Raw genomic sequence first — 22755 nt, 5'->3', positions numbered from 1 at the left:
GGGGAATAAAGGACAAGACATTCCCAGGCTACAGAGGCCAGCAAGTCTATTTGAGGCTACCTCAGTTTTCTGATTAGCCCAGCAATCTTTTAGCAAATTTTTTTTCTTTTGAAGGTCACACAGTGAGTTTACTGACCTCCCTTTGTACAAGTGGAGACCTTGCCCTGGGCTGTCCTCTTCCTTTTCTTTGACAGTTCCTTGTTAATACATGTTCTCCTTACTGTAGCCTTGAATAAAATCACCTTCTTAATGGCCTTGTGCATTCTGTATTTAGCAATGCTCATCTTTTACCAACCCATTGGATAGCTGTAGAGTTATTTTTTTTTTTGTTACTGTTTTTATCACTTTGTCAATTATTTTTCTTTAGCTTGCTGAGTATTGCCAATTGACTGCCATAGTGGTTTCCTGTCTTTCTCCTTCAGATGTGTTACTGAAAGTCAAGTTCAACTGCCCACTGCTCAAAAGGCCAATACTCAAGAAAGAAGTTTATTGGAAAGGAACACAAGTATTATATGAGAAGCCAGCCACCTGGGGACAAGGCAGACTCTTCTCCAAAGGCCAGCTCTGAGGTTTCTAAGATTCCTAAGATTTTTTAAGTTTCATCAGTTAAGGCAGCGCAGTGGTCTGTGACATTTCTTGATTATGTGTAGACCTGATGATACCAGCTTTTGTCTTGGTGCTCAGAGGTTGTGCAAGAAGGTTTGGTTCCTTGGTACCTGGGGTTTGTGCAAGAGTACTCTGTTCTTTCTGCAAAGGACAGCCCAGGGCAAGATCTACAGTTGTACAAAGGGAGGTCAGTAAAGTCACTGTGTGACCTACAAAAGAAAAAAAAAACCATTTTGCTAAAAGATTGCTGGGCTAATCAGAAAACTGAGGTAGCTTCAAACAGACTTGCTGGCCTCTGTAGCCTGGGAATGTCTTGTCCTTTATTCCCCAAGGCCAGTGGTTTGAAAATTTCAAAGAAAGTAAGTTAGTTCTGTTACAGATCTAGGGCCTTAAGTCAGCAGGCTAGAAGTATGTTAACTTGAAGCAAGTTAACCCTTCAGACTGGTGGGAGTGCTGTTCCAGATGGTCTGTATTAACTATTGAATTGCCTACTACACAGGTCTGAGTGGAGGCCTTCATACAATACTTAATCAACAAGTTTAAACTTAACTCATTATCTTAACTCTTTTTTGATCCTGACTCTTTCTATTGTGGAGATAAGCAAAGACCACTCAAGGGAGAACAAGCAAAGGCTGTTTATTCAGAGCTTGCCTAGCAATAGTCAAGTTGGCAGAGGCTCAAGACATAGAGGGGTGGAAAAGCTTTATAGTAGAAAAAAAGAGCAGGCTGCAGGTCTGCCCTGGCTGGAGGCTGTTGTCTGAGAAAAGTTGGAGGGAAGATAACTACAAGCAGAGTGTTCTCTTTGGTTTTTTTAAAGGAGCGTATTTGGCTTTCTTCAGTTGATCCTAAATTGAGAGAAAATGTAGGGAAGCTGTCAGTTACTGATCAAGTCTTGACAATTTGGGGCCAATTGCTACAGAGCTTATAGTTTGGTTTACTTGCACTAGATGCTGCAAATTTTAGGTCAAAGTTCTATTTTTTTTAATATTTATTTATTTGAAGAAGAGAGAGAGAGAGAGTGGAACCGGGGGTGAGGGAGAGTAAAGGGAGAGAGAGAATCTCAAGTGCACTCCCCGAGGAGCACTCCATTGTGAGGATCACTCACGGCCCTGAGATCATAACCTGAGCTGAAATCAAGAGTCAGACACTGAACTGACCACCCAGGTGCCCCCAAAGTTCTGTTTTTATTTGTGACCTGATCATTGCCTATTTGTATATTGTCTTTCATTGTTAATGTCCTTGCCATTCTTCTGTCATTCAGGCTCAAAACAGTAGACATATCTAAATTTGTTTTTGTTACCTCTCAACCATTTTATCAACTTGATTTGTTAAACTTATTCATCTTTATCAATTATAGTTCTGAACTAGGAAATCCCATACTCTTCTCAGGGCCACATCTTTAATTCAGGTCTTTGATTTCCTTATCTAGAAAATGCACCAGTGTTCTCACTGGTTACACTGCTTTAGAAATTTTTCTCAGAAAAAAAAAAAAAATTTTCTCAGCATTCTATTTTTCACATTACTTTTAAATAAATACAACTTAATTTTGATTGAATTGTCTCTCCCACCAAAGAGTCCTTCGTCCTCCTACGTGTGCCACAGCTGTCAATTCTGACTACATTCAGCTCAGCTGTCTTCCTTGTACATGTCATAAAATCAGTAAATGACATTTATTAGATGAACACAATCAAATAAATTGAATTAACTCTATATGGTACTCCTTTTGCTTTTCCCCCAAATCAGCCCTTTTGTTATTTTCTAGGCTTGTATTTAATAACATATGAGTTCATTTGAAATTTTAATTTTTCAGGTGATATATTTTTTCCCTAAGATTTTCCTATTACTCAATTTCTGACAGTTGTGTTTTTAGAATTCTAAATAAAATAATTTGTCTAAATAGTCAAGTGACCCTAGTGGATAATACTTACAGTAATGTCAGTAAAAACCGTGTCCCATGGACTGAATTTCTGGAGCCCCAGGTGGTCACTCAGAGATATTTCTCCAGGGCTGACTGTCAATCATACCAGAGAGTAGAGTCCTACTATTTCATGGTAAAGAAAGGGCAGCTGCCATGCTGTCTCTACTTATTAGCATCCCAGGAGCTATGCCCTCATCCCAGAAAGGTTTCATTTAATAGATTACACTTATAGTGCACTTGATCCTATCACAAGTTTCTCTTTCTCTCTCTCTTTTTTTTTTAAATGAATTCAGTAGTAGGCCTCCAAAATACCTGTTATAACTTAGACAGTAAATAAGGGAATATTTTCAGTCATTTCACAAGTTGTGTAACATTTTGTTTTTTTATTTTGGCCTACATTAGGATTATTAACAGTGATAAATTTTATCTGAGTTACCCATCTGTATGGTAAAGCAAAAGTCTACATATTATTATCTGCTTTTATTGCCATGTAAAGTGCACTCCTTTCCTCTGAAGTCCCAAACCCTTACTCCCTTCTCCTTAGTTTGGAGTGACATATACGTATCTCATTTTACCTCACTGTCTTTGGAATCAACATGTCTATCTGGACTTTCCATATGTAGACTTATTTATTAATTTCTATTTTCTCTCTTCAATCTGTATCATTTCAGTTTGATTCCTAGTCCAGCTGGAAGACATTTTAGGGGACAAGAATTCTTGCTCCTCAACAATGAAAACTTTTTTTTTTTTAATTTATCCATGATAGTCACACACAGAGAGAGAGAGAGAGAGAGAGAGAGAGAGAGAGAGGCAGAGACACAGGCAGAGGGAGAAGCAGGCTCCAAGCACCGGGAGCCCGACGTGGGATTCGATCCCGGGTCTCCAGGATCGCGCCCTGGGCCAAAGGGCAGGTGCTAAACCGCTGTGCCACCCAGGGATCCCTGAAAACTTTTTGAATAAATTTTCCTCTTGGATCCTTGCAAAAATTAGAATTGTGGAAAGACACAGCCTCTTATTTATAGATTATGTGAAATAATTTTTCTTCGCATACTGTATCGAAAATTCAAGCCATTACTATTAAAATTTAAATGACTATTGTTAAAATCTTGAGAATTATTGGGAAACTAGAGAATATTGCATCTCCAAAAGTTTCAAGATTATTCCTTTTTTTTTTTTTTTGAGTTGAAGGAGCATTTAATAAGAACTCCAGAAAATTGATTCTGACCCCAAATGGGTCTCTAAACTTAAACATTAAAAGTGCCCTTGAAACATCTAAATCTTTTTTTTTAAATAAAAAATTTATTTTTTATTGGTGTTCAATTTACCAACATACAGAATAACCCCCAGTACCCATCACCCACTCACCCCCACCTCCCACCCTCCTCCCCTTCCACTACCCCTAGTTCATTTCCCAGAGTTAGGAGTCTTTATGTTCTGTCTCCCTTTCTGATATTTCCCACACATTTCTTCTCCCTTCCCTTCTATTCCCTTTCACTATTATTTATATTCCCCAAATGAATGAGAACATACACTGTTTGTCCTTCTCCAATTGACTTACTTCACTCAGCATAATACCTCCAGTTCCATCCACATTGAAGCAAATGGTGGGTATTTGTCGTTTCTAATGGCTGAGGAATATTCCATTGTATACATAAACCACATCTTCTTTATCCATTCATCTTTCGATGGACACCGAGGCTCCTTCCACAGTTTGGTTATTGTGGACATTGCTGCTAGAAACATCGGGGTGCAGGTGTCCTGGCGTTTCATTGCATCTGAATCTTTGGGGTAAATCTCCAGCAGGGCAATTGCTGGGTCGTAGGGCAGGTCTATTTTTAACTTTTTGAGGAACCTCCACACAGTTTTCCAGAGTGGCTGCACCAGTTCACATTCCCACCAACAGTGCAAGAGGGTTCCCCTTTCTCCGCATCCTCTCCAACATTTGTGGTTTCCTGCCTTGTTAATTTTCCCCATTCTCACTGGTGTGAGGTGGTGTCTCATTGTGGTTTTGATTTGTATTTCCCTGATGGCAAGTGATGCACAGCATTTTCTCATGTGCGTGTTGGCCATGTCTATGTCTTCCTCTGTGAGATTTCTCTTCATGCCTTTTGCCCATTTCATGATTGGATTGTTTGTTTCTTTGGTATTGAGTTTAATAAGTTCTTTATAGATAGTTTCAAGATTATTCCAATGGGGGAAGATTTATGCAGTCATGTAAGGATTTGGTGCTACTTGCTATTGTCAATATAGATATGTAGTAAAGGTCTATTATGTAAGAAATATGAAAGTGGCAATGTGTAGAAAGCTGCATATCTGCTTCTCAAGTCTTCTAGTATGATAAGGCAGATAGATCTATAATTCTGGCTACAGTTAATTGTCAAGCAGGAGAAATTTAAAGTGTTACAGAGGCATATAAATTGAGAATTTACATTAATCTCTTTGTATATGTGTGGGAAAGAACTATTTAGGTGAATCTTTGTTAAGGTAGTACCAAACAAGGGCTTGAATGATTAGTATGGGGTTAGAAGGGAGAAGCAGAGCAGCGAGGTATATTTCACGTCTTGAAGGCACAGTGAATAGCCTCAAGGTAAAAAAGAACATGATACTTTTGAGGAAGTAAAATTGCCTGCTAAAGAAAGAAATCTAAGAATAAGGGGCAGTGAAACTAATAGGCAATTATAGCAAGGTTTTAGGATACAATGTTAATACAAATTTGATTTCTTATATAATAGCAAGGGACATTTGAGATTTGAAATTAGAAGCACAATATTGTTCATTCGGGCATCGACAAAAATGAAGTACTTGGTTATGTATCTAACAAAGTATGTGCATACTCTATATGAGGCAAAAAAAAAAAAAAAAAAAAAAAAAAACTAGGCATCTAACCAAAAACCACATTTTATCTGGGAAAATTCTCTGTTTCGAGTCTATAAAGGCCAAGTAGTCTTTTACTGTTTTTGGATGTTTTCATTGAAATATTAATATGTTTGATCAAGTTGGCTTTAAACAAGGAGAGACTTAACTTGATTTTATAAAGTACCTATGTGATTAACTTGTTTCAGGGATTTCCATGAAACTTGTCAGTTGTTAGGTGGAAAATCAGGAACGACCTGAGGAAAAATTATCATTGTAAGTAAAGAAAGATATGTCAAACCCTCCTGTGATTTTATACTCATTGTACCAAAAGCCTTAGGCCAGATTCTGTATTGAGTTTGAATTTTATTCTAATTTTTTATTTTAAGATTGTATTTATTTATTCACGAGACACAGAGAGAGAGGCAGAGACACAGGCAGAGGGAGAAGCAGGCTCCATGCAGGAAGTCCGAAGTGGGATTCGATCCTGGGTCTCCAGGATCATGCCCTGAGTGGAAGGCAGATGCTTAACCACAAAGTCACCCAGGTGCCCCTGAATTTTTTTTTAGTTCTATTTTGATATTTGCCCTATTATTCTTGTTTTTAAACTTTTTTTGTTTTAAAAAGATAAATAAAAGGAGTCCAAGTATGCACAATGCTACCTTCTTTGGTCAAGAGATATTTGAGTTAGAGTTAGCAACACTTTTTTTAGGTACCTTGTAGCAATAAGGTACACACACACAAAAATGTGTTTTCTTCAATATAAAGATATCAAATAAATCTCAGAACCTGAATCCTGACAGAATTGTTGGGAACTTGTTTCTGTTTAGGCTCCAAAAGCAATAAACAGAGGTTTATGTGAGAAAGCAAAATAAAAATAGAAAAGAAATTTGTTGGGCTTCATCCAAATGAGACCTAGATTGGCCTTTAAAGACACTCAAACAAAAAGGAAATTACATCTGTCATGTTGCTTTGACATTGCATCAAAACTATCGAGATGTATTTTTTATGTGTACTACCCTCAAACTTCCGATATGCTTCTTGATTTTATGAAGATAATCCAGATGTTAAAAAAAAAAAAAAGTAACATTTTACCCTGGCAGTGTTTGTATTACAGCAGTCTGTAAGTTTTTCCTCATGTTAGAAACTTGAACACATTTAAATGTCAGTGCAGAAAATTTTAGTTTAAGATTTCCACGTATGTCAATCTAAAGTGTTTTATTTGTACATAATATTTTAGGAAAAATAACTAAATTTGAACAACATCTGTATTTCCTATTTTTGATAACAATAATGCAATTTTTTTGCAAATTATTTTTATGAGTAAATGGTTTTTATGAAATTTACATGTGAATTTATTCTAAATGAAATGATTTTTCAAGTTAACATTTGTGGATTAAAGTTTATCTTATAATATGAATCATCCATTTCAGGTCCAAAAATACTGTATATATATTTCTTGATTACCAAAAATGAGATGCATTTGTTTTATTGGGGAAAAAGTGGCTATATAATTTCAAACTCAAAATGTACATTTACCTATCCATCTATTTTTTTTCAGTAATGCTATTTATTGTTTTTTTTCTTCCACATTTGGTAAATAACTGATTTTCTTTTTTAAAAAATATTTTATTTATTTGTTTGAGAGAGAGTGAGAGAGTAGAAGCAGGGGGAGTGGCAGAGGGAAAGAGAGAAGCAAGCTCCCCACTGAGCAGGGATTGATCCCAGGACCCTGAGATCATGACCTGGGGAAGGTAAACAGTTAACCAACTGAGCCACCCAGGCGCTTAGTAAAGATTTCAACTGAGAATGTAAAAAATTTCCAATTATATAAAAATTCATATATTTGACTCCAAATGTCACATTTTCCTTTATCTAAAATAGTTTATAAAATTAAAACACAGATACAATTTGGTATTAGCAGTCATTATTCTTTGTCTTTTCAGTATAACTACTATCTTGTGTTCCCTGAGGTTAATTCTTTTCTTTTAAAGATTGATTGATTGATGATTGATTGATTGATTTAAGGGGGGATGGGGAGGGGCAGAGGGAGAGGGAGAGAGAGAATCTTTTTTTTTCTTTTTTTTTGAGAGAGAGAATCTTAAGCAGACTCCACGTTGAGTGTGGAGCCTTATGTGGGGCTCAATCTCATGACCCTGAGATCACTACCTGAGCTGAAACCAAGAATCAGATGTTTAACTGACTAACTGACTTGCCACCATGCACCCCTTTCTGAAGTTAATTCTAAAAAATAATAGAATAAATCACTCACAATTCATTACTAGATGGATATCATTTTTGTTTTTGCATAATCAGTTTGATATATTTGAACACTAAATTCAAATATGGTTAAAAATAACAATTTCATTAAATTATTTTCTAAGAAGTCAAAGTGTTTCTTAAAATCACAGAAAAAAATTCAACATCTGAAACAAACATGAAATATGATCAATATTTGGGAGGTATGTTTAATGCAGAATAGGATTTAAACAATATTTTAATATTATTATTACCCTTGTCTAGAAAAAGAAAATTTTGAGTTTCCTAGTCCTGAAGTAGTACATAAGTAGTAACTTAAATCACTTTAATTGTGGTAGTGCTTGAAATCACTTGTCTACTTACATAGTGAAATTTTAAAATATTGTAATGGAATTAAAATAATCCCTCTAAAATACAATCAAAGTACATTGAAATGACGAAGACATATATTAAAAGGTATCATTCAAAGTGCCAAAGGCATTTTTACTTATAAATTATGTTGTATTATAAACAGATATTAGAATACACAGTCCTCATCACCCAAAATATTATGTTTTCAGTGACATATATGATTTTCTTTGTCTTTTTCCATCACTTCAGTCACTATTATATTGGTGTTTACATATTTTAATGGTCTCAGACTCTTATCTGGATTTTTCTATTAAAAATCCAGAAGCATGAAGATAATGTCTTCCTTGACAATCTCTGTGGCATCTCAAAATCAATATATTTAGAATATTTTCTTGTCTTTCAATTTCAGAGTGCCATATTTCACCTAGTCTGGCTAGTTCTTATTATATTCCACTAGTGATATTATACTTCTATTGATTCTAAATACACTGTTTTAACCTTTATAGTTTTCCCCTTTCTAGATTATATTACACTTCCAGATAAATTTTCCAAAATTGCTGTTCATCACATTACTCTCTTGGTCAATAAAATACAGTAGGTTCCTGCTACCTTTGTGAACAAATTAGTCCACTATTCAGAAATTATCATCTAGTGCTCCTACCTGTATTTATCTCCTGTTATAGCTTTAATGATGTGTGTCCTAACCTTTAGTTCTTTTTCTTTGAGATTTACCATAGTATAAGAGTAAGAACAGGGACTCAATTGAGTCCTGTGTGAGGGTATTCCAGAGTTTTGTGGGCCAGAGATGACTTATAATGATGTCAAACCTGTTAAGAAGGTGTGACGTCACCAAAATGGTGAAGTAGGAGATCCCAGCCTCCACTCCTGAACAAAGATCAGCAATTCGCTCTTCATGAACAACAGGGAGAGCTTAGGAGTCTCAGTGAGAAACATCAGCAATACAGTGGAACAAAAACCCTGAGAGTGATGCATAGGGAAGAAAGAACAGTTTCTTCTTGCCTGTTTCCTCTCATTCCAGACCAGCACTACTCAACACCAAGAGGAAACAATCTTTTTAGAAGAATTTCCCTTCCTGGGAAATGCAGAGCAGGGTGAGTGATCAACTTGGCTCGATTTGGGGGGTACTTTAGGAAAGATTCACCCACCCGGAGACTGGCAAAACTTGAGACATACACAGACAGGTAGAAATAAGAACAAGGGGCTACCAATATATAAGATATTAAATGCTGTTGAGGATGTAGAAAAGAGCACACCCTGGTGCACTATTGATGGAAATGTAAATTAGTCCAGCCATTCTGGAAAACAGTATGGAGGTTCCTCAAAAACTTAAAAATGGAACTATCTTATGATCCAGCAATTTCACTACTGGGTATTTACCCAAAGAATACAAAGAAACTAATTCAAAGGATTAAATGCGCCCCTATGTTTATAGCAGCATTATTTATAATAGCCAAGATATGGAAGCTGCTCAAGTGTTTGCTGATTGATGAATGGATAAGGATGTGTATGTGGGAATACTATTCAGTCATAAATAAGAATGAAATTTTGCCATTCATGATGACATGAATGGAGATAGTATTATACAAAGTGAAATAAGTCAGAGAAAGACAAATAGCATATGACTTCACTCATATGTGGAATTTAAGAAACAAATAAGCAAAGGGAAAAAATCTATATATAGAGAGAGACAAAGCAAGAAATAGATTCTTAATTATAGAGAACAAACATGGTCACCAGAGGGGTGGAGTGGGCAGTTAGGTTAAATATGTGATGGGTATTAAAGAATGACTTGTCATGATGAGCACATGATGATGTACTGAACTGTTGAATTACTATACTTTACACCTGAAACTAATATAACACTGTATGTTAACTAGAATTAAAAACCTTAAAAGAAAAAAAAATACTATATCACTATCAATGTTTCAGGAAGGCCACTAAGCATCTCACATTCAGGTCATAGTCAAATAGCACTGCAGAGACTTTAAAAACAGAATTGATATTGTAAGCACAGCACACAAAAAAAGCTGATCAATACTTGCAGCCTGAGTCTAACTGGACTGATTGCTAAAACAGAAATGTCATTCTGCATCGGCTTTAAGTAAGAGCCAGAATCTTGTAAGACAATATTCAAAATATCCAGCATGTAATCTAAAGTTATTTGGAGTACAGACAACTGGAACATTTCAACTCACATGAGAAAAAAAAATGTGAGGACCAATGAGAGACATAAATGTAAGTATCTGACAAAAAATTTTAAAGCAACTATAAAATGCTTCAAAAAGTGAGTGTCTAAAAGATTACCACCAGCACCAAATGAAGTACTCGCTGCACAGTCTCAACAGCTAACCTCAGAAGAAAGAGAAAAGTCTTTGAATATGAAGATAGATCAATAGAATTTGTTCAATATGGATAATAAAGATAAAAGATTGAAAAAACAAAGCACTGGTGACATGTAAGCCAATAGCAGGAGTTCTACATTCTCTGTCACTAGAGTCTGAGAGAGGAAAACTATGCAGAAAAAGATGAAGGAAAAAATGATATACCATTTCCAAAATTAGTGAAAGACATAAACCTACAGATTTAAGATGCTCAGGGAACCGTCAAGAAATCTATATCCAAACACATTTTTTTTTAAAAAAAAGATTTTATTTATTCATGAAAGACACAGAGAGAGAGGCAGAGAGAGAGAAGCAGGCTCCCCACATGGAGCCCAGTGTGGGACTTGATCTCAGGACTCCAGGATCACTCCTTGAGCCAAAGGCAGACATTCAACAAGTGAGCCACCCAGGCATCCCAATCCAAACACATCTTAATCAAACTTCTGAAAACTAGAGAGAGAGAAAATTCCTCAGAGCAGTCAGAAGAAAAAATGCACTTACAGAAGAATACAATTTGAATGACTTACTGTGTCATCAGAAACTAAGGAGAACAGAAAACAAAACAAACAAATAAACAAACAAAAATGGGACATTATTTTTAGACTGCTGATGTAAAGAACTTAAAACCTAGAATTTTATATCAGGAATGGACATAAAATTAAGAAATTCTCAAGATGAAGAAAAACTAAAAAAATAAGTTAACTGATCTACATTAAAAAACTTTCTAAGGAGTGTTTTTGGACAGAAAGGAAATTATATCTGAGGGAAACTTTGAACATCACAAGTAAATGATGAGCAATGATCATGGCAAATGTTTGGGGATGTGTAATAAAGTATTATTCTCCTCTTGAGCTCTTTAAATATGTTTGATGTTTGAAAATATGAATTACAACATTGCCTAATCATGTTTTAAATATGTGTATAGATATAAAATATAAGACAGCAACAACATAGAGTAAGGAAGGTAAAGATACTTGCATGATGATTAAGTTTGCATCCCACTTGAAATGATAAAACACTGGTTCTAAGCAGTCTTTGAAAAGTTAAGTGGGTACATTATAACCATTGTATCAAATCCTAAAAAGAAAAGTTATATACAAAGAAACAGTAAAAAATACAGTTGGTAGATTAAAATGGGATAGTAAGAGGGTTGAAATAATTTAAAAAAAAAAGCAGGAAAATGGAAAGAGAGGATTAAAAAACAGAAGGAACAAATAAAAAACAAAAAATGAGAGGCCTAAATTCAAATCAATGATTATAGTAAAAGTCTAATTACATTAAAAGTCTAAGCACAGCAATTAAAATACAGAGATTTTTGGAGTGGATTAAAAATTACTCAACTATATGTTGTCTGTAAGAAATTTGCTATTTTATTTTATTTTATTTTATTTTATTAGTTAGTTATTTAGAGAGTGATGTGCGAGCATGGGGAGTGGGAGAGGAGTAGAGGGAGAGAACGAACCGCAAGCAGGCTCCACGCCCAGCAATGAGCCCAATGCAGGGCATAGTCTCACAACCGTGAGATTATGACCTGAGCAGAAATCAGGAGTTGGACACTTAACCAACTGAGCCACCCAAGTGCCCCTGTAAGAAATTCACTTCAAATATAATGATATAGGGTAGGTTAAAAGTTAAAGGACAGAAATAAATGCATACAGCATGCAAATATTATTCAAAAGAAAGGTTTACTATATTAATATCAGGTAATAAGGACTTCAGAACAAAGAATAAGCATAATCACATCAAATTACTGCTTTGTTGAAAACCTATAACTTTCATTTACTCTCAGAATAACATCCAAATCTCCCATTTTGATCTAACAAAAATTACTATATACTCCTTCCAACACTCTTATCCATTCACTTGCTATTTCACTTCATAGCTCTTAAAACTATCTGACGTAATCTTAATCATTGTTTGTTGTTTGTTTATCCTACTAAAACGTAAGCTCCATGACAGAATTGTCCTTGCTTGTCTTGTTCATTCTGATATCCTTGGTGTGCATGAGTAGTGCTTGGTGTAGGATAGATAGCAAATGTAAATTTTGGATGCATAAATTAATTCTTTCTAGAAATTGTTATATAAATTATATTTTTCCCCTGGCACAATAATTTTAAAATCTCAGAACAACACAGGAAATAATTTAATACCATTACTAGATTTTTAAACTCATTGTCTAAAATTTCTATTCATTAGTATTCTTCAACAGATAACTATTTCTTAACGTACCTTCAGATGAATGCCTATAGATCATGTGAAAAGAATACATAAATGTTGATTCTTGCTACTCTGGGAGTTTATTCACATCGTATGACCATGGATTTTCAAGTAAGCAAGACTCAGCCAAAACTTACATAAGCTTTCCTGAATATCAGAAAACATGCTGAATTTGGGTTGTTGATAAATTCCAAGAGAATTCAGGGCAAACTGATCCATTGCAATTAAAATAAAGAAGGATAGCAAAGAGGAATAGAAGGAGAGAAAGAAGAAGTAAGGTTACTAATAATCTTGTGATTTTTTTTTTAATGTTTGAAGAATCACAGAATCTGAGATGGATAGAAATTTAAAAGTCAATATTAACTTGATTCAATTCAATTCAATTTGGTAAATACACTGAAATGTGCTTTCAGATGGAAGGCACTGAATGATTAAAGATACACAGCAGCACAGGTCTGTTTAGCAAAGACTGAGAATCCAGATCATCTTGGCATCCAGTGTCAGGATGAAGTGCAAATAAATGTGAGATAGCATAGCATTCATCACACTCTAGACATTCGATAAATATTTGTTGAATGGATGAAAGGTAAGCTAAAGACATGTTTTTAGGGATTTTTGAAGACCATTACACTGTGTACTCAGTACTGCTACTTCTTCTCTCTCTTTTTATAGAGATATTCTGTTTCTCTGCTCCCAGGAGGAAACATGAAGCCTAGTCAAGGCCAAGGATAATTGCCTCACTCAAATGTACATGGTGACCTGCCAAGACATGACCCAAGTTAAACCAACCAGATTCTTTCAATAGAAATTTGCAATTTGCAACTGGAAGAAACAAGTTTCTTGATCTGTGTTTTGTTTTGTTTCATTTTATTTTTGTTCTCTGCCACTCCATGACTATGTGTAGAGTAATGCCAATGATCCCACCTCCTCCATTACATGCTAATCATTAGGAAAAGAAAATGAGTGAATAGACATTTAGATATAAAGAGCAGCTTAAGGAGTTGAGGGTCTACTTTCCACCTGAATTAAGTTTCTTTTCATCTAGAAAAAAGATTCAGTTAAGTACATGCTTGAATAAGAGTTTTTGAATATTTTGAGGTCACAAACTGCTTTAAGTGTCTAAAGGAATCTCTGTCTTCTTTACGTTGTTATACATTAATAGATGTGATTACTATTTTGGTTGTCTTGATGTCCACCCATGTAACAGTTTTGGACATTGTATACCCGAAGGTAATGAGAGGAATTTACGTCAGTGTAAGTGGACACTTGCCTTATTCACACATCAGCATTTACTTCTAATGCTTCTTCACTGATGCATTGATGAAATCTTTAACCAGGTAGCGAAGACATGGCCTGCACTTTCCCACGAATTCCCTTGATCTAATTTTATCTGTCTTTATCTTTCCTCATCTTTGTAATGGCCAAGCCATATTATATCAGTAGAAAATTCTCAGTTTCTTCATCTGAAAATTCACAATTTAATGGTGGAATCTCAAACTTTATTATTTAATGGCATACTCTTCCTCCGTAGCATTTCTGTAGTGCTAGTTATTATGGCTTCAACTAACTATTGCCCTAACCCACACAAAGCTTCAATGTTTAAGCTGGACTCTGCAGAGCGGTTGTTTTTTATTTTTATGTAAGAATGGCTTTGCTCTCCGTGAACTTCACTTCAGAACATCTTTAATTATTCTGTATGCTTGAAAGTATGTGCTGTGAAAGCAGATGTGGATTTATTTTCTGGTCTGAATTATGGTGGGATGAGAGCTGACTTCAAATTGGTAGAATCTGAAAATGTTTTTCTCCTACGTGAAGATTTTTTCTATCTTGTAGTTATTTCTAACTTACTGCATCAGCCTGAGGTTTTACTATTGTAAAAACTTCACGTCCAGTACTTAAAGGGTTATACTGGCACAATGCTAATTTTATCATTTTGCAATTACCATTGTCAAAAGCCGAAACTTCTTGCTCTGAATAATTTCTAGAAGTCAATTAATTGTTAAAGGATTCTTTGTACAACTAATTGGTGATAGTGATTAAGTTTAAGTATTGCTTGGATATTTACTAAGTACTGATTATATGCTTAAAAAGTCCTAAATACTGGGACCCCTGGGTGGGTCAGCAGTTTAGCACCTGCCTTTGGCCCAGGGCGTGATCCTGGAGACCCAGGATGGAGACCCATGTTGGGCTCCCTGCATGGAGCCTGCTTCTCCCTCTGCCTGTGTCTCTGCCTCTCTTTCTCTGTGTCTTTCATGAATAAATAAATACAAATCTTAAAAAAAAAAGTCCTAAATACTCAGTCAGACATCTCAGAATCTTGACATACTATTGCCAGCAAATGTATCCAGGCTTCTTATTTTTCCCCTTTACTCCTTAAAAAATATTCTTCTTAAATTGTCAGCAATATTAACACTTACGTTATAATAAATGTATACTTTTGTCAGACACTAGGTTAAATGCTTAATCTTACTCCAGTCACCCTTTGAAGTAGGAACTACCATTCCAATTTTACATAGAAGGCAGCAGAGGTCCATATGAATAAAGTAATTTACTCAAGATCACAAAAACACTCTTACCTACTTGAATGAAGACTCTATGATGTGGACACCTGGAAGGCTCAGCAGTTAAGCTCTGCTTTTGGCTCAGGGCATAATCCTGGAGTTCAGGGATCGAGTCCTATATCAGGCTCCCCCACAGCCCCTCTGCCTGTGTCTCTGCCTCTCTCTCTCTGTGCCTCTCATGAATAAATAAGTAGAATCTTTAAACAAACCAAGAAAACCTCTATGACAGTAGGATTTTTGTGCGTTTGTTGATGGATCTCAAAAATATATCACAGTACTGAAACACATGTAGGATACAACAGTTTTTTAATGTGATGGATATTCTCCATTTGTTCCTCCAGATACATTGTCCACCACTTTTTTCACTTCTCCCTGTGCCCTGAGTAGGGATAGAGGTGACTTTATGACCTGTATTAATTGATCTCCTTTGCTTTTTAGCTTCCTGTTGGGCTCCACTAATGGTACATCTATGAGAGATCTAGGCCACCATGAAGTTGTTCTCCCACTTGGTCCATGTGGCATAGCAGATTCAACAATGTTTCACGTACCTATTACAGATAGCATTGCTGTATAGAGCTGTTGGCAGCACTCTGTAAGGGAAATACAGGGCACATCTTCAGCGCATTGAAGCAAAGGTGTACCATCCTCTGCAAATAGCTATTTTTTTTTTTTTTTTTTTTTTACAAAACATGCAATAGAGACTACTAGAAATTGAAAACTTAACTTTGAGCCAGCAAGTTAGTATGGACCTGAGATTTTAAGCATAAACTTCATTTTGTTTAATGCAATGAGCTGTATGATTGGGCAACATATGCAGTATAATTCTATCATCCAATGGAAGTCGTGTTTATGTTATTGGGCTTAGAGAGATCCTGAAGGTATAAGTAAATTACATGGTCAAGTAGTATAGATGCTCATGACCCTTACTCTGGCTACATTGCCTCCACCCTCTGAACCTACACCTATGGACTCATAAGGCATATTTTATAAATTGTTAATAGAGGAAGAAAATTATTTTGTACATATTTTGGTACTACTATAAAGGAGATGAAGATAGCATCATACATCTCTTCATGGTCACCTCAAAGATGAGTAGACAAAGAGTTTTGCACCTATTGTTAATTTGCTTAGAAAAAGATAACCAGCAAATAGATTTATACCAAGTGTTGTCAGTGGCTAATGGTCTGGTTGGATGATCAGATGTATAAAAAGAATGAAATCGGAAAGTTGTGAGAAGGAGGTCTAGAGAAAAGGTATATGTTACACCTCTCTGAATGGGGAGAGAGTGTGAAGATATTTGGGTTCCATGTGAATGCTCATGGAAAATTAAAATCTTAATAATCAGGTGGATAAGACAAAATGTCCTGTGGACATCAATTGATCTTGTCTGTGTCCTATGGACTCACAAACAAGATAGGTATGGCATCAGGGGTGGAAATTTTGCATGGACTTATCAACAAGAGCATCCATGTGATAAGCTCTTCTCATGTTAATGGCAGAGACAAACACTATACTCTTCCTATGGATCATTCCCCTGAAAATGGAGAGAAGGTCAGCCAGCCACTTCTATCTTATAATCAGCAGTGCTTTGATTTCACCAGAATACAGATCTGCCCTACCTAGCAGCTGTGGTCCTGCAAACATCAGCCTCTGTGATCTTGTTAATAACTTTACTCACCATTATATCATTGCATGTAGAATTGTGTCTGACTATGAGTTTCCTAGTAAATGCAAATGATGTATGACAATAGACTCATGATCATGGAAGTCAGTGGTTTTACTACATTTTCCAGCTTTGGCCTAAGAGAAGAATGGACTGGGCATTTGAAGGCTTGAACTTGGCTTTTGAAGGTTAGTGCCAGCTAGGTGGCAATACTTTTTGTGGCTGGAGTAATGGCCTCTGGGTCAAGGCATTTGTTCTAAATTGATGAAAAATGTGTGGTACAATTTCTTCCATAGCAGGATTAACAGGTACAGGAATTAATATGTGGCTCCTGGGACACCTGGTTGTCTCAGCGGTGGAGTGTCTGCCTTTGGCTCAGGGTGTGATCCCAGTCCCAGGATCCAGCCCCACATCGGGCTCCCTATGGGGAGCCTGCTTCTCTCTCTGCCTATGTCTCTTCCTCTCTTTCTGTGTGTGTCTGTCATGAATAAATAAATAAAATCTTATAAAAATATAAAGTGTGGCTCCTTTCAAAATTGTCCTTGGTAAATATTTTCTACAATTTTGCCCTTTGCTAGTCTAAACATTTATTTCCCAAGAGAGGATGCTTCAATGAGGGGACCAACCTTGAGGCATGTGACTACGTGGTATATTGGTGGGAAAGGAAAATCAACAGCAGAATAAACTGATGGTAACCACTAAGGTAATGGGAAAGCAAAATCATAATAAACAGACAAACAAATAAATAAAAAGACTGGTTAAAGAAGTGGTGGTCAAGTACAGTGTTTTTTGTTTTTTTTCTAATGTGCGTTGTTCCACCTTCTTTGAAAGACAGCATCCTGAGTTTCATTTGAATATCATCTTTCATTTAAATCTTTTAATTAATTAATTGATTGATTGATTGTGTGGGGGTGGAGAATGAGTAAGGGGAGGGGCAGAGGGAGAAGTAGGTTCACCATAGATCTGGGAGTCAAGCCCAGGACTCGATCCCAGGACACTTGGTATCATGACTTGAGTCAAAGGCAGGCCCTTAACCAATTGAGCCACCCAGGTCCCCCAATTTAGCATTTTAAATAACCAGTCTTAGAAGCAGGCACTCAAGGTGCTTACCATGCCCCACTCTAGACAAAGCATGGCTTTCACAATCCAAACTAGATCCATTTAACTTTATCCTAAAACTTTAAACTTGACTAAAGAAACATGTGTATTAGAATTCTTAGTAGCAGCATCATTGATCTTGCAAAAACTTTAACTTGTTTCCTAAGTATTGAGATGAGTTTAGTCTTGAGGAGATGGAGACTTTGAATGCAAACTTTTTTTGTGTGAAAACCTTTTATAAGGGAAGCAGAGAAGTTGGATGGGAGTTGAAGAATTTAAATGGTATCAAGAATTGTTTTGTTTTGTTTTTTCCCTTTCAAACAGAAACACCATACTATGTTTATATATTGATGGTAAAATACTTAGTTTTTCCTTAATTAATATAAGGAAGTTACAAATTTAAAACTTTAAATTCTTGGGACGCCTGTGTGATTCAGCAGTTGAATGTCTGCCTTCGGTTCAGGGTGTGATCCTGGAGTTCCAGGATCAAGCCCCACATCAAACTACCTGCATGGAGGCTGCTTCCCCCTCTGCCTGTGTCTCTGACTCTTTCTGTGTCTCTAATGAATAAATAAATAAAATCTTAAAAAAAAATTATTTCATTCAACATACAAATCTTAAGTTTCTATTTGTAAATGTATTGAATATTATCATTCATTATTTAGGAGTCTTTGAGTAAGGCTACTTCCCATTTACTAACTTTAAATCTTAATGTAAGTATATTCAATTCCTTTTGTACTATATATATATATATATGTAATTTATATGTATTCACATAATTCCTTTTGTATTATATATATAACTTTTAACTTTTAATATTCAAAACTTTTAATATTTAAAAGGTATTTTTTTGAAAAGATTATTTATTCATGAGAGACAGAGAGAGAGAGAGAGAGAGGCAGAAACACAGGCAGAGGGAGAAGCGGGCTCCATGCAGGGAGCCTGATATGGGACTCCATCCTGGGACTACAGAACCAGGCCCTAGGCTGAAGATGGCGCTAAACCGCTGAGCCACCCGGGCTGCCCTTTAAAAGGTATTTAATTTAAAAAAAAATAAATAAATAAATTAAAAAATAAAATAAAATAAAAGGTATTTAATTCATTACATAATAGACTTAATATTTGATAGGTATTTATTACATAATGGAATTTTAATATTCAAAAGGTATTTAATTTAAAAAATCTCATTATCTGCCACTCTGGAAAACAATATAAAGTTCCTCAAGAAGTTAAAAGTAGAGCTACCCAATGACCCAGTAATTGCACTACTATCTACCCCGAAGATACAGATGTATTCCAAAGGAGCATCTACACCCTAATGGTTATAGCAAGATTGTCCACAACAGCCAAACTATGGAAAGAGCAGAGATGTCCATCAACAGGTGAATAGATAGAGAAGTAATATATATACAATGGAATATTACTCCATTATGTAACGGGATATTACAGAAAGGATGAATATTTACTGTTTACATCAATGTGGATGGAACTAGAGGGTATTATGCTGAGTGAAATAAGTCAATCAGAGAAAGACATTTATAATATGGTTTCACACATTTGTGGAATATAAGGATCATAGGGGAAGGGAAGAAAAATTGAATGGGAAGTCATCAGAGAGAGAGACAAACCATGAAAGACTCTTAACTACAGGGAACAAAGTGAGGGTTGCTGGAGGAGGAGGTGGGTGAGGAGGATGGAGTAACTGGGTGATGCACATTAAGGAGGGCATATGATGTGATAAGTGCTGGGAGTTATATGCAACTGATGAATTATTGAACTCTACGTATGAAACTAATGATGTACTATAAGTTGGCTAATTGAATTTACATAAAATTTTTTTAAAAATAAAAAAATAAAAATATCTTTATGTGGAATAAAAAGCTCTTAGAAAAACAAAATGCATGAATATATGTGTGTTTAATGTGTATAATATACTAAAAGAGTAGAATCATTGCCTAATCTTGATCTCCTGAGCTTTGTGAACCCTGCTTCCAAATCAATAAGCTCACATTTTTATGGATTGCAGGACCCCAAGTTCTAACTCAATTTTGAGGGAGGCTATCTTTAATCTGTAAAATAAAGATTGCCTCACATATGTTTAGAACAGACTTACAAATATTTACAGCTATTTAAATTTCTGTGCTATTCAGTTTCTCTTGTTTGAGCAGGATGATTAATTTCAAATGCCAACAATTTCTCTTCCCTCTGGCTTTTGCAATCAAAGTTTAATCTGAAGAGAACATTACTCCATTTTGATAAATTTTTAATTATTTAAATATATTGTTTTTGATAGACAAGCTAAATTTTAGCATTTCTGGACAGAATTCTACATACAAAGTCACATTTTAGATCCTTGGGACATTCCCCCCCCCTTTTTTTTTTGTACTGGAGATAGACTTTTTTATGCAAACATATTATTAAAGTATAATTACTAATTATTGATACTCAATTTAACACAGTAATATATTCCAAACTTAGGGCTTCTTTAAATTTCGTTCAACCTATGAATCTTATTCTATTTTTGAGCCTAACAAATTTTGATGGTATTTTTTATTAGCCTGTGATTCACGTTTAGTTCCATTTGCAGTTTCTGTAAGCATTTATTAAATAATTTTAAGTGCACTATATTAAAGGGAAATATGGCAATTCTTCAATTTGCTTGACTGTTTCAAAAGAGTAAATAAGCTGTTTCAACTTGAGTCACAAATACAAAGCAGTTACTCAAATGGTTGCATTTTTTAAATCACAAGACTGATTCAGATACTCTCTAATAGCCCTGTCTACTGGATTTTTGGATCAGCTCAGATGTGTATGCTTGCTTTGCTCTCTGGCCAATGGGAATATATTTTGGGTAATGGGGAACAGGACCCTGAGGTTAAGTTCATTTCCCTCTCTATCCCTAGATAGGCTGGTTGGACACACAGTAGTTCCATACAATTTCATGTGACAAATCTGAGCAATCAGCATTTCCTTGTATCTTCTCTTCCCCTGTCTCACTCCTCCTTTCCCTTATTTCTGTTCTAAAATTGTAATCCACTGCCCAGTGCAATTTTCTAAGACTTTGTCTCAGTCTTTGTTTCCTAGAAATCCCAATTTAAGATAGCCAGAGTATAATAAATATTACATGCCTATAAAATGCCATAGTGACACAAATTTCTTAATCAAAAAACATTAATGCTTTTGTCATATATGTACTATTTTTTCTCCTACTAGCCCTGGGCTATATTATTTAATTGAATTTGCATTTCCTTGGACCTTTAGCTAGTTCAAATCTTCTCTCCTAGCTCAAAAACTTTTTACCCTTGATGAAAAAAACCTTTATCCCTCTTTTCTCACCTGTTAAAGCCATAAAATCTTATGACACTCTGAGATTTTCACTTGGCTTTGCCTGATTTCATGGTTGTAGGATTCTAATAAAATCCTTCTCAAACTTTAGCATGCTTTAGAATCACTTTAAACTGTTGTTAAAATATAAGTTTTGCAGCCTTTTTTCCAGGGTTTCTGATTCAGTCTGTGGACAAAGGCATGAGAATTTGAATTTCTTACAAGTTTCAAGGCAATGCTGATGTTGTTGTGTTGGAAACCTCATTTTGGAAATCACTGTTCTAAGATAACACCAATGACATGTACCAGATAGAAAGTCTCCATCAAAAGTGTGTGATGTTGATATGGGGTAGCCAAGTAGAGAAACAGAAAAGCTTATGGAAAAATATGTGAAAACCTATTTGATAATATAAAATTATAATTTGTTTCTTAAATAAGATACAATAATCACAAATATTACTTTATAGCAATATTCTGTTTCCATAAATAAGTTGAAATGACATTTTCAAAAAAAAAAAAAAGAAAGAAATGACATTTTCCAGATCAAGAGTATCTCCACAACATATATAACTAACAGAAAAATAATTTTAAAAATATGTAAGCAATTATATGAGTCATAAAAAAATCTCAATACTCTAATAGATAAATGGACATAAACATGAGATTTATAGAAGTGGATATCACATGTTTCCATTAACCTAAAAAATCAGATTAATAATAAGGAGAATATAAATTAAAACAAGATACTGCCCTACATTCATGAAATTCATGACATTTAACAAATCACTTTACATCACGTGTTGGTGAGAATGTAAAGAAGTTCTTTAACATTTCTGATCGGGTTGTTATTTGAATAATTACTTTGGAATGCAGCCAATCTTTTTAAATTTCATTCATTGTAGTAGGTAGGTGGGGACATTTCATTGTGGTTTTATTGTTAAGTATTGATACCTATGTATTGACTTTGAAATATTTTTTAACCTGTGTCAGTGTACTAAATTTACACAATCAACATAGATACATATTCGGTGAAGAAATTCAACCTTAATGCCTGGTCCTGTAGTAAAGGTTGGAACTCAAACATTAAATTACTAAATAAAACATGGTACGTAAGAGTGAGAGGCTCTATTCATTATCACTCACATATCTTTTGGAATAATTTGTGTGTGTCTTGGAAATACAAGTCTGTAGGGAGGTTTAAATGATAATTATTGTTCTAGACGGTATCGAGTATTCTTGGATCGACTGACTACTATTTCTAGGACATCTTTCTGACTTATCATGATTTTATTAATGTAGATATTGAGAAAAAAGAACAAAGCTGGCAACAACACATTTCTTGATTTCAAAATATGTTCCAAATCTATAGGAATCAATAGAGTGTGGCACTGGCATAAACACAGACATATAAACCATGATTAAAATAGAAAAAAGATTCAGAAATAAACCAATTAACTAAAGTGTTACAAGGCCTCCAAGAACACACAGCGGGGGTGGTGGGGG

Source organism: Canis lupus, chromosome 38, assembly GCF_003254725.2.
Source record: "Canis lupus dingo isolate Sandy chromosome 38, ASM325472v2, whole genome shotgun sequence".
In the NCBI taxonomy this organism is placed as follows: Eukaryota; Metazoa; Chordata; class Mammalia; order Carnivora; family Canidae; genus Canis; species Canis lupus.
Note: the sequence above shows the minus strand (reverse complement) of the source record.